Raw genomic sequence first — 11,387 nt, 5'->3', positions numbered from 1 at the left:
GACTTATTAGTGCCCCAAACCCATGTGATTACCTACAGATCCAGAAAAAGTCCAATGCACATGAACCATGTGTGGACCAGTATCTCAGCAGTTAACAGTAAGCCTTCTTTTGCTCAAGAGAGAGGATATAGAAAGTACACACCATGGGGTACCTTGTATGTACAGAGAGGACATGGGTAAGTGTGGGGGGGAAATCTACCACAATCCTAGAGGCATGGGTACCTGAATTGCAAGGGAAAAAAATCACAAGTGCAGGTTCTTCCAGTAAGGTTGCTATCCACCCTCCAGTGTATCCAGATAGCTCCCCAGGCAGAGTGGAAGGGCTGATCTTACTCCAGATCCTATGGAAAGGAATTCTAATTCATTTTCACCAGAAGTGAGTAAAGAATCCTACGATCAGGACTAGAGGGGCCTGCCCACAGCCAGGTGAAGGAGAGGAACACTGTGTTTTTACTAGACTGTGTGGATCTGATGGCCTGGCACATCAGCTCCACAGGGGTAACAAGCCTCTAGTAGATCCCAGTGCACAGTGTACCCTAATGCCATCAAGCTATTCTGGAGTGACAGATGGATCCCAAGACCTGACAGTACTGGAGGCTGAAGTCAGCCTGACTGGGAACAAGTGGAAAAAGCACTTCATTATGACTGGCCCAGAGGCATCCTTGGTATAGACTATCATGAGAGGATATTTCAAGGACCTGAAAGGATAACAGTGGGTCATTGGTATAGCTGCCTTGGAGATGGAGAATGTTAAGGAGCTGTCTACCTTGCCTAGTCTATCAGAGGGCTTCAGTTTTGTGGTTGCTGAAGGCTGAAGAACAGCAGGTACCAATTGCTACATCAATGGTGCACCACTGCCAGTATCACTCCAACCAAGACTTCATAATTCCTTCCCATTTGGTGATTCACTAACTGGAGAGCCAAGGAGTGAATAGCTGGACCTGATCACTCTTTCAAAGTCTCATAAGGCAAGTGTGAAAGTCTAACAGAGAATGGAGACTAACAGCAGATTATCATGGCCCAGGCAGGGAAGGGGGTTCCAAGGATTCAAGGATCACTTCCTCCAAGGTGAAGAATGAGGCAACCTGATGAGCAAGAAATCAGGCAAAGGGGCAGGAGATCTGTGTGGATGAATAAAGGACTCCTGTCATTACTCAAGTGTAAGTAGAAAACACACAGGAGATGGAAGCAAAGTCAGACCATTTGGAATGAATGTAGAGAGATTGACAGAGTTAGTAGAAACGAGACAAGGAAGGCCAGGGCCCATCTGGAATTAAGTCTGGCCAAGGATGTGAAGGACAACAAGAAGAGCATCTTCAAATACATCAACAACAAAAGAAAAATTGGGGATAGTGTGGGCCTGTTACTAAGTGAAGAGGGGACCCTGGTAAGAGAGGATGAAGAGAAGGCAGAGTTACTGTGCACCTTCTCTGCATTGATCTTCACTGACAATACCAGCCCTCAGGGACCTCTGATTGAGGGGACCTGCAGTAAAGGAATGTTGAGGGGACCAGGGTAAAGGAATGTTGGAAGGGACTTTCCCTTGGTCAAGGAGGATTGAGTTAGAGAACACCTAGGCAAACTTGACATCCAGAAATCCATGGGCCTTGACAGGATACATCTGTGAGTGCTGAGACAGCTGGCAGACAATATAATTAGATTGCTAAATCATCATCATCTTTGAAAGGTCATGGAAATCAGGAAAGGTGCTTGAGGACTGAAAGAAAGTAAATGTCACTCTGGTCTTAAAAAAGTGCAAGAAGGATCCAGGGAACTACTGGCCAGTCAGCCTCACCTCAGTCCTGGAAAGGTGATGAAGTGCCTCATTCAGGAGGCCATCTCTCTACATGCGTGACAAGAAGGTGATCAGGAGTAGCCAACATGGATTCACTGAATGGAAATCATCCTTGACCAACCCAGTTGCCTTCTACAATGAAACAACTACCCGGATGGATGAGGGGAGAGCAGTAGATATTGTCTATCTCAACTTCAGCAAAGCTTTCAACACTGTCTCCAACAACATCTTCATGGACAAACTCAGGAAGTGAGGACTGGATGAGTGGACAGTGAGGTGGACTGAGAACTGTCTGAATGGCAGATCCCAGAGGGCTGTAATCAGTGGCACAAGGTATAATTGGAGGCCTGTCACTAGTGGTGTCCCACAGGGTTCAATATAGGGCCCAGTTTAACTTATCCATCAATGAGGCAGATGCCTCCCTCAGCAAGTTTGGTGATGATTCAAAGCTGGGAGGAGTGGCCAATACCCCAGAAGACTGTGCAGCCCTTTAGAAGAACCTGGACAGGCTGGAGAGATTGGCAGAAGCAAAGAGTCTGAAGTTCAATGAAGGCAAATGCAGGTCCTCCACCAGCACAGGCTGGGGACTGACCTGCTGGAAGGCAGCTCTCTGGAGAAGGACCTCTTGGTCCTGGTGGACAACAAGCTGTCTGTGAGCCAGCGGAGTGTCCATGTGGCCAAGGAGGCAAATGGTATCCTAGGGAGCAATAGGAAGATCATTGCCAGCAGGCCAAGGAAGGTGATCCTGAGTAGAGTACTCAGTCCTGGTGAAAATCTCGCCTGGAGTACTGTGTCTAGTTCTGAGCTCCTCAGTACAAGAGAGACATGGAGCTCTTGAGTGGGTGAGTGGGTCCAGTGGAGGGCTATGAAGGTGATTAAGAGACTGGAGCATCTCTCTTACAAGGAAAGGATGAGAGAACTGGGCCTTTTCAGCCTTGAGAAGATTGAGACCAGACCTCATTGATGTCTGTAAGCATCTGAAGGGAGGGTGTCAAGAGGATGGAGCCAGGCTCTTCTCAGTGGTGTCAAGTGATAGGATGAGAGGTAACAGTCAGAAACCAATGCAAAGGAAATCCCACCTGAATATGAGGAAGAATTCACACTGTATGGTTGACCACATACTGGAACAGATCTCCCAGAGAAGTAATGGGTTCTCCCTCACTGGAGATATTCAAGAACCCTCTGGGCACATCTTGCTCAGGGATGGCCCTGCTTGAGTGGGTAGGTTGGACCAGATGACCCACTCTGGTCACTTCCAACCTTCCATATTCTGTGATTTTGTGAATGAAGTCATACTACCACTGACTAGTGCCGTAGTGGATATGCTAGAATTCTTATATGAAGCCAAGTTAAAGGCAGCCCAGTGGTACACCACAACTGATATCATGACATATTTTTCTCCATCCCTTTGGCAGCAGAATGCAGGCCACAGTTTGCTTTCAGGTGGTGAAGCTCCTGTACATGTGGAATCAAATACCCCAGAGTGGAAACACAACCATACACTGATCCAGATGGGTGTGGACAGATCGAGCCCAAGGTCATGATCTAAACGAATTAATTGGACTTTTATAGGGAAGATGCATAGACTAAGAAAGTTATATCTGTGTGTATATTTATCAAAAGACAGGAAAAATGATGGGTCATTGGGAAGTGTGCAATGAAGTAAATGATATGGAATCTGGAATAGATACTATCCTGTTTGCAGCTAGGATAAGAGTTAATTTTATTCTTAGTGGCTAGTACAGTGCTGCATTTTGGATTTAATATCAGAATAATATTGATAGCACAGTGCTGTTATAGGCTGCTGCTGAGCAGTGCTTACTTCAAGTCAATGACTTTTCAGTATCTCATGCTCTGCCAGTAAGCAGGTGCAAACGAAGCCAGAGGGAACCATGAGCAGGCCAGGTGACCTGAACTAGCTAAAGGGGTATTCCATACCACAGAACACCATGTCCATATGTAAACTGTGGGGAGTTATGCAGAAGGGGACCAATTGCTCTTTGGGCTGGGCTTCAGTCAGCAGGTGATGAACAATTGTATTGTTCATCACTCATTTCTCTTGGGTTTTATTCTCTCCTTTTCATTAAAATTATTATTTCTCTTATTATTATAATTAATAGTATTATAATTATTGCTGGGTTTATTATTAGTGTTATTAGTAGTATTATTAAACTTTGTTTTGTTTCAATTTTTAAACTATTCGTATCTCAACCCCTGAGGTTTACTTTTTTCCTTTGATTCTCCTTCCTACTGTTGCAGAGGAGAGTGAGCAAGTGGTTTCATGATTCTTTGTTGCTAGCTGGGATTAAACTATGATACCTGGTCAAACAGAAAACAGCCCTACCTTCTACCACTAACACAGCTGTTTCTCTGCTCAGTGCATAAGAATAACAGACTGGATGCTACTGAAGTTTGCAATCATGCCTTATCCAGATGCTCTTCATTTCTCTGTGGCTGTTGTCTGTTGCTCTTCATACAACTGCAGCTTTTTGAGTTCTAATATCCTGCAGCTCAGAGGGAAAGGATGTGCACATTTTTAGTATAAGCAATGTGTGTTGCTAGTTCTAAATACAACTGGCAAGCTGAAGCACGTTAGTCCTACTAACATAATTAGTGATGAACTGCCACATTTGATGGGTGCGTCTTTAATCAAATCCCACCCTTGCTCCTCTCTCCTCCTGTGTATGTTCATTTGTCTTCAGAAACCACTGAGTCCCTTGCCACTGCTTTTCAAGCTACGCAGGCTGTCTGTAGGCACTTGTTCTTCAAAGCCTTTACTACTAACATAAAAGGATTGTTAACTAATAAACAGACATATGTAGTTGAAAGGGAATTCCTCCCTTTTGAGTATTCACACATCAATGCATTCTCCTGTGGAAATTATTAAAATGTTTTTCTGCAAGGCAGATAAATTAATCATCACTGTAATGTTGTCAAATGAAGTAAAACTTTTATGTAGAGAACTTCTCTAACTTCTATGTCACTCTTCTATAGCAACTTTCATTCAAGAATCTCAGAGAAATTTACAGATAGCAATAACCTCCTAGTACTGCTGAAAAATATAAAAGATTGAGCCTTACACTATAAGAAATGAATGTAAGGTGCAGGAGAAATAATTTACTAGGTATTTATCAAAAAACAGCCATTATATGGCAGAACTTAGTACATGCTAGTAGGGTCAAAAACCTCCTACTGGCCTCCATCTATTAAGATATCCAGGACCAGCTTTCCATGTCTGCACAATCTTTCTGAAAACACAAGGAAAAAAGTTAAAACCCCTTGACTGTGCTTTGTAGTTTTCAGATTCTGCGGGACAAGGAATCTTCCCAGATGTATTAGAGTTTGGAGACTGGAAATATATATTGTGTTGCTAAGCTTTAAATATAAGACTGAACTCTACAGCAAAAGAAAGGTTTAGATGTGAAAGGACAACAGCAATACATACTGTTTAAATAAAATTATTTAGCTACTGCTGAGGAGCAGCATAAAAATCCTTTGGTCACCTTTTCTGTGGACAGGTCACAGGCTCCTATGTCAAAGAGTGTTGTCCAGCTACTTCATGAACACCAACAAGCTTGAGGCCTTGACCACTTCTTGTGCTTGACCACCCTCTCAATGAAGAAGATATTTCTAATATCCAATCTGAACTTCTCCTGATGCAGCTTTAAGCCATTCCCTCAAGTTCTATTACCAGATGCAAGAGAGAAGAAATCAGTATCTCCCTTTCTGATTTCTTTCATGACAAATGTATAGACAGCAATGAGGTTATGCCTCAACCTACTCTGCACTAAACTAAACAAACTAAACATCCTCACATGTCCTCTAGTCCTTTCACCATATTTGTTGCCCTCTTTTGGACACATTCTAGTATTTTTTTATGTTGGGGAGCCCAAACTGCACACAATACGTAAGGTGATCCTACACCAGTGCTAAGTATATTGGAACAATCATTGTTTTTGGCCAGTTAGCTGTACTGTGCTCACATACCCCAGGATATGGTTGGCTGCTAGGACACATTATTGACCCATACTGAGATACTCATCAGTTAAAACCCCCAGAGGCCTTTCTACAGACTCTTGATCCCCAGTCTAAATATACATTTGGGACTACACTGTCCCAGGTACAGAATGCAATGTGTTCTTGTTGAATTTTATGTGGCTGGTGATAGCACAAAACTCTAACTAATCAATACCTCTTTTTGTAAGGGCTCTCTACCCTTGAGGCAACCAATGTCTTCTCCCAGTTTAGTATTGCCTGCAAATTTACTTAGTGTGCACTCCCCTCCTGTGTCCAGGTAGCTGATAAAAACACAGAAGCCTGGGGAACACCACTAGTAACTGCCCACCAGTCAAATGTTGTCCCCTTTACTACAACTCTTTGAACACAATCCTTCAGCCAATTTTTCAGCCGTTGTATGTGTCCACCTGCATGCTGTATGCTCTCATTTTGTCCAGAAGGACACTCTGAGACACTGTGCCAAAAACTTTGATAAAATAAGAAAACCCCATATCCATTACCATCCCTTTGTCCACGGGGCAGTAACATTATAATCAAAGGATGCTGAGTTAGCAAGGCATGACTTTCTCTTCAGGAACCCGTCTTGGCCTTGACTGATGACTACATTGTCTTTCAAGTGTTTTACAGTAGCTCCTAGATAGTCTTCTACATAGTATTACCAGGAACCAAAGTGACACTGATTGCAATTAAGCTTTGGTTGTATGAATTTTCTCCCTATATTGGCAAACAACACTTCTGTAATCATCCTGTGGAGCCTGTCCTTGCTTCCAAAGCCCATATACTCCCCTTCTCTTCCTGAATTAATTGAGAATTCCTGATCCATAGCAAGTACCAGTTTGGACCATGTACTCTCTTTCATTCAGCTCCTATTCAAGGTTCAGAGTTTGACTGGAAATTGCACTTTTAATCTGATAGCATAGTTTCTAGTCTGGTCAAAGGCTGAGAATTTTGTTGAGGATGTCTAAGCCTCAGGTATAGAAAGAACATTTTGATCCAAATAACACAGTACAGCAAAAATTTCTGTAGTATTGGTCACTATTTTATGCTGTAGAAGGAACCTTTATGGCTACCTAATGTGGAGCTTTCCAGCTGAAAACAAGGATGTTATCAAATCCACTTAGCATTATTATTTGTTCCCCTTTTTACCTCTTTTCTACTTCAACTTGAATCCAATTATTACTTCATGCTTTCATATGGGGTTTAAATGTAAAAATAATTACTGTGACATTACTGTTCTACCTGAAATACTTTTATTCAGTAATTGCTTATAAATGACAGAGGAAAACTGGAAGAAATTCTCACAATCAGTGTCCAGAAACAGTGAACGTATCACTATGTTTTTGGTATCAGACTGTGAATGGTTAACGACTGGCAGTCATATTTAGCTAGATTCATCCAGCTGCATAAACTATCTTTCAAAGAGAAAAAAGATAAGAAGGAAAACATTTGGGTTTCTTTTAGTTTTTTCCAAAAAAAAAGATAAGTAATCAGCAAGTCATGCTGATCTGAAAACTTGGAAAGTTAATTAAATACAGGATTATAAAACAAAAGCCCTTGCTTGCATCATGTGGCCCTTAAAATAAAAAGTAATTACTGGCATTTCACCAAGCTTCCATAAGTAAGTTGTTTACTTTTGATAGAAAAATTAAATTTAATTTTTAAAGGAAATAAAGATTTCAATTCTGTATGAAATTATCTGTATGAAGTGTAACTCTGTGAAAATTGTGCTTTAGTATTCTATCTCAGAACCCTTTATGATCTAATAGTATTTATTATTGATTATTTTAAAAACTCTGAACCCGTGTAAGAATACAAGAGTTCTACTAAATCAACAAAATGGAAAACTGACAGACATTGAAATCCTAGCAAAGTAAAAATATCTTATTAAAAACTTTGTTTCTTCTTTTCAGATGGTACCTTTTTAAAAATAGATTAATGAGCTATTTCTTCAAATGCCTCTCTGTACCTTAGAAGAAGGATGTCAAATTAGTTCATTTTGTATAAAACTGTATAATTGAAAATGCTGGTAAAAGGAGATAGAATTTCCTGCATTAATGAGTACTTTAACCTTCACTATGTTTTTATGTTTAAAGGGTATGAAGACATTCAAAATTCTTCCCTGACACAGATGTGCCTCTCTAAAACACGTTTTTGCAGTGAAAACCTCTCTGTCTAGCCTGAACACACCTCTCTTGCTAGAGGAAACTAACAACATCAAAGCATCCAAGAGTCTTACTAGGGCTGGGCAGGTTCATTAGTAAAGCAGGAGATACAGAATAAATGACAGTATGCTGGTAGAAATGTTCAGACCTGACAGCTGCCAACCTTAACACCACTGACCTGGAGGCCCTAATTTTCACCTATCAGAGTAATAGTAGGATTCCAATTTCATGTGACTGAGAAATAAGACAAGGAACGAATAGTTCATATTTACATCTATTTACAAAGTAGTGAACTCTGCAGTTAGTATCCAGTTCCAGAAACTGGGTTTGATAATCAAGAAATCCAGCAGGACCCGAGGAAGAAATTGTTGTTTTGAGATGCCAGCAAAACCTGTAAGCATCCTGTTTCTTCGGGTAAACTCAGCTCTGCTGGGGAATAAGAATAGTTAACACGGCTGCTGTGAATCAAACTAGCAGTTTTCCTAGTATTACCTCACTAAAAACACCAAAGTTTGCTTGAGTAGACGAATCACGAAACAACAACATGATTGCCCAGGACTGTGTTGAGGTGTCTTTTTAGTACAGAGACTTCACCACCTCTCTGGGCAACTTGTACCAGAGCTCAGGCACCCTCATAGTCAAAAAGTGTTTCCTGATATTCATAAGGAAATTCCTGTGCTCCTATTGGTGCTCCTTGCCTCTGGTCATGTCACTGGGCACCACTGAAAAGAGCCTGGCTCCATCTTCTTTGCACTGTCCCTTCAGGTATGTATATACATTGACGAGATTCCCCTGAGCCTTCTCTTCTCCATCCTGGAGTCCCATCTCTCTCAGGATTTCCCCATAGGAAAGGTGCTCTAGTCCATAATTTTTGTGGTCTTTCCTGATTCCTTTCTAGTATATCCATGTCTCTCTTCTACCTCTCTTCCATTTCCTCCCCTTTCTTTCCCTGCCCCATCCCACCCCCGTGGACACACTTGATCCAAAGTCAGTAACTCTGTAGCAAGGAGTGGTCTAAGAGCGAAGGAAACATTTCCACTCTGAATTCTGTTCTTCCATATCTTTTCAAAACTGGATTGCAATTCTGAGCTGCATGAACGACTAGTATAATGATAAAATAGAAATGATCACAAAGAATAACCTTTACTTTTCAGAAAAGGTTTTGAAAGGGATAACAACAGAACTATACTAGGGAAGAGCCGCCGCCCATCTCCATACATTGCACTGAACATGCTGTAATTTGCAATTAGGATATGAAATACTCTATAATAATGCATGTATTTTGCTATTCATATCCCATCCAAGCTCCTGCAAAAATACTGGCTTGCATCATTGCTGGTTTCAGAGCCCAGCCTGCTCAAAAACAGCAAGGTCAAAACCAGGACACCTGCTCCTGTCAAGAGAAGACAGTCAAGGCATCACTTGTCAAGGGAAGACAGTCAAGACATCAGTTCAGAGTCTTTGCTGGTTGTCAAGTCAATCATAATGCTCTTCCCTTTGCCACAGCAGTCATGGGAAGCAGCTTTCCTGTGTTATGCAAAATAATTATTATGCTGGCAATAATGTCCCCCTTTTGTTTCATCGGGACATTATTTTCATCAATGCTAGTTCTTCCTCTTGTTTGCAGGCAACTATTCATAAAGACTTGCTAATTGCAACAAGCAATAACATTCTTATTACTTAATGACACTATTTTCTCTATCAGGTGTTGGCTGAATATAGAGGTGCAGCCTGGGATCTGCACAGTGATTGATTAACCTGAGACAGAGACAGCATCTTAACCTTCAACACAATATTCCTCAATAAACAAGACAGATGTTAAGGCTTAGTTGCTGAAAGACACACTGAAGGGTTGCCTGCTTATTATCTTTTGCAAGCAGCATCACAAAACCCTTCCAGATTTTCTGTTCATCTGTAGAGTGATTACATTTTTAGTCACAAATAAATAATTAAAGCATGTTCAGCATTGAATAATTTTCAGTGTTTAATTCAGCTGTGTATGAAACAGTTAGTGCAACTGCCAATGTTAGTAGTATTTGTGTACCACAAACTATATCCAGCTATTCTTTCATACTATATCCTCTATTTTCCTCGAAAGCCCGAAAGTTACAGATTTCTTGCACTTCTTGCTTACAGGAATAATAAATTATGCTTTTGTGAGCTGCTTTGGGACACTATTAATAATGCTTTTATCTCTGCAAACAATAAACCTATAGAACAAATATACTAACGACTAGAATGTTACATGGCATGGATCTGAAGCCTGACTTACACAGATAAGACATCCAGCATAAGCATGCAAGGTTGTCTCCATTTCTACAGATGGCAGAACACAGATTTATAAATGAAAATACTGTTTGCATAATTTTAGCTTTAAATGCATCTTTTTGAATTTATTTTTGGAAGGATTTTCCATTAAGATTTGGTAAAGTTCCAGTAACTATTTTGCAAAAGTTCTGCAGTGCTTGTTGTTTGATTTAACCACATGACCATAATAGCGAGAATGGATTGCTTCCTAAAAATTAACTGCTTACCTCACTCAGACTGTATTTTGCCTAAATTTTCATAGTCATTCTGAGATTCCCCAACCCATTCTGTACACAGGTGATATTCCTTAAAAGGAAACAGAACATTCTAATTATTCATGAAAAAGCAAGAAGTGAGACTCTCTTGGACCTGCTAGAGAACCAGCACAGATGCTTAGAATGGTTATTGTGTCTACAGATTCCTCTCTGCTGAACAATGAGTTCCACAGAATTTATTAAAATTTTATTGCATAATTTTCTGCCACAAAGCAGGATTTACTTTAGTAATTATGCGAATTTTCTAAAACAAGTTTATATGGAATCCTTTTGTTTGTATCCTGGTAATGGTGTCACAAGTACAAAAGGGAGAGCTTTCAGTTTTAAAGGCTGAGATGGTTTACACAACCTGGAAATAAAATTTCTCAAGCAGCTGTCTGCATCGTTTGTACGTAACGTTGTTAGTCCACTGCCTCTGTTGGGCTGTGGGCTCTGCTCTTTTGTGATGAAGAGCCCAATTGTTTGTGCCTGCATATACCTTCCTTCCTTGCTTTTCTATTCTCACTCTTTCCTTCTACAAATTCTCAAGGCGAGGGGACCCTCTGTGACTACCTTCCACAGCCATAGCAGCAGGGTTTGGGATTGGATTCAAGGGGTAAAGGCTTACTGAATACTGAGGCTGTGGTGGCAGAGGAGATGCAGTGGCCAAATACCCTGATTTACAATAGGACTGGCATAATTTTTCTGGGTTTAGTAGTGACAGACACATATTAGTAAAGGGGTATCCATTGCCACTACCTCAGCCTCACCTCCATGCAAATTCTCCCCAGACTGTTTTATACATTCTGATTTGTCTGGGTTTTCATTAAGGGTGGGAGATTAATGAAAACC

This window comes from Pseudopipra pipra, chromosome Z (genome assembly GCF_036250125.1).
Source record: "Pseudopipra pipra isolate bDixPip1 chromosome Z, bDixPip1.hap1, whole genome shotgun sequence".
Taxonomy (NCBI): Eukaryota; Metazoa; Chordata; class Aves; order Passeriformes; family Pipridae; genus Pseudopipra; species Pseudopipra pipra.
This window is presented reverse-complemented; position numbering follows the sequence as displayed.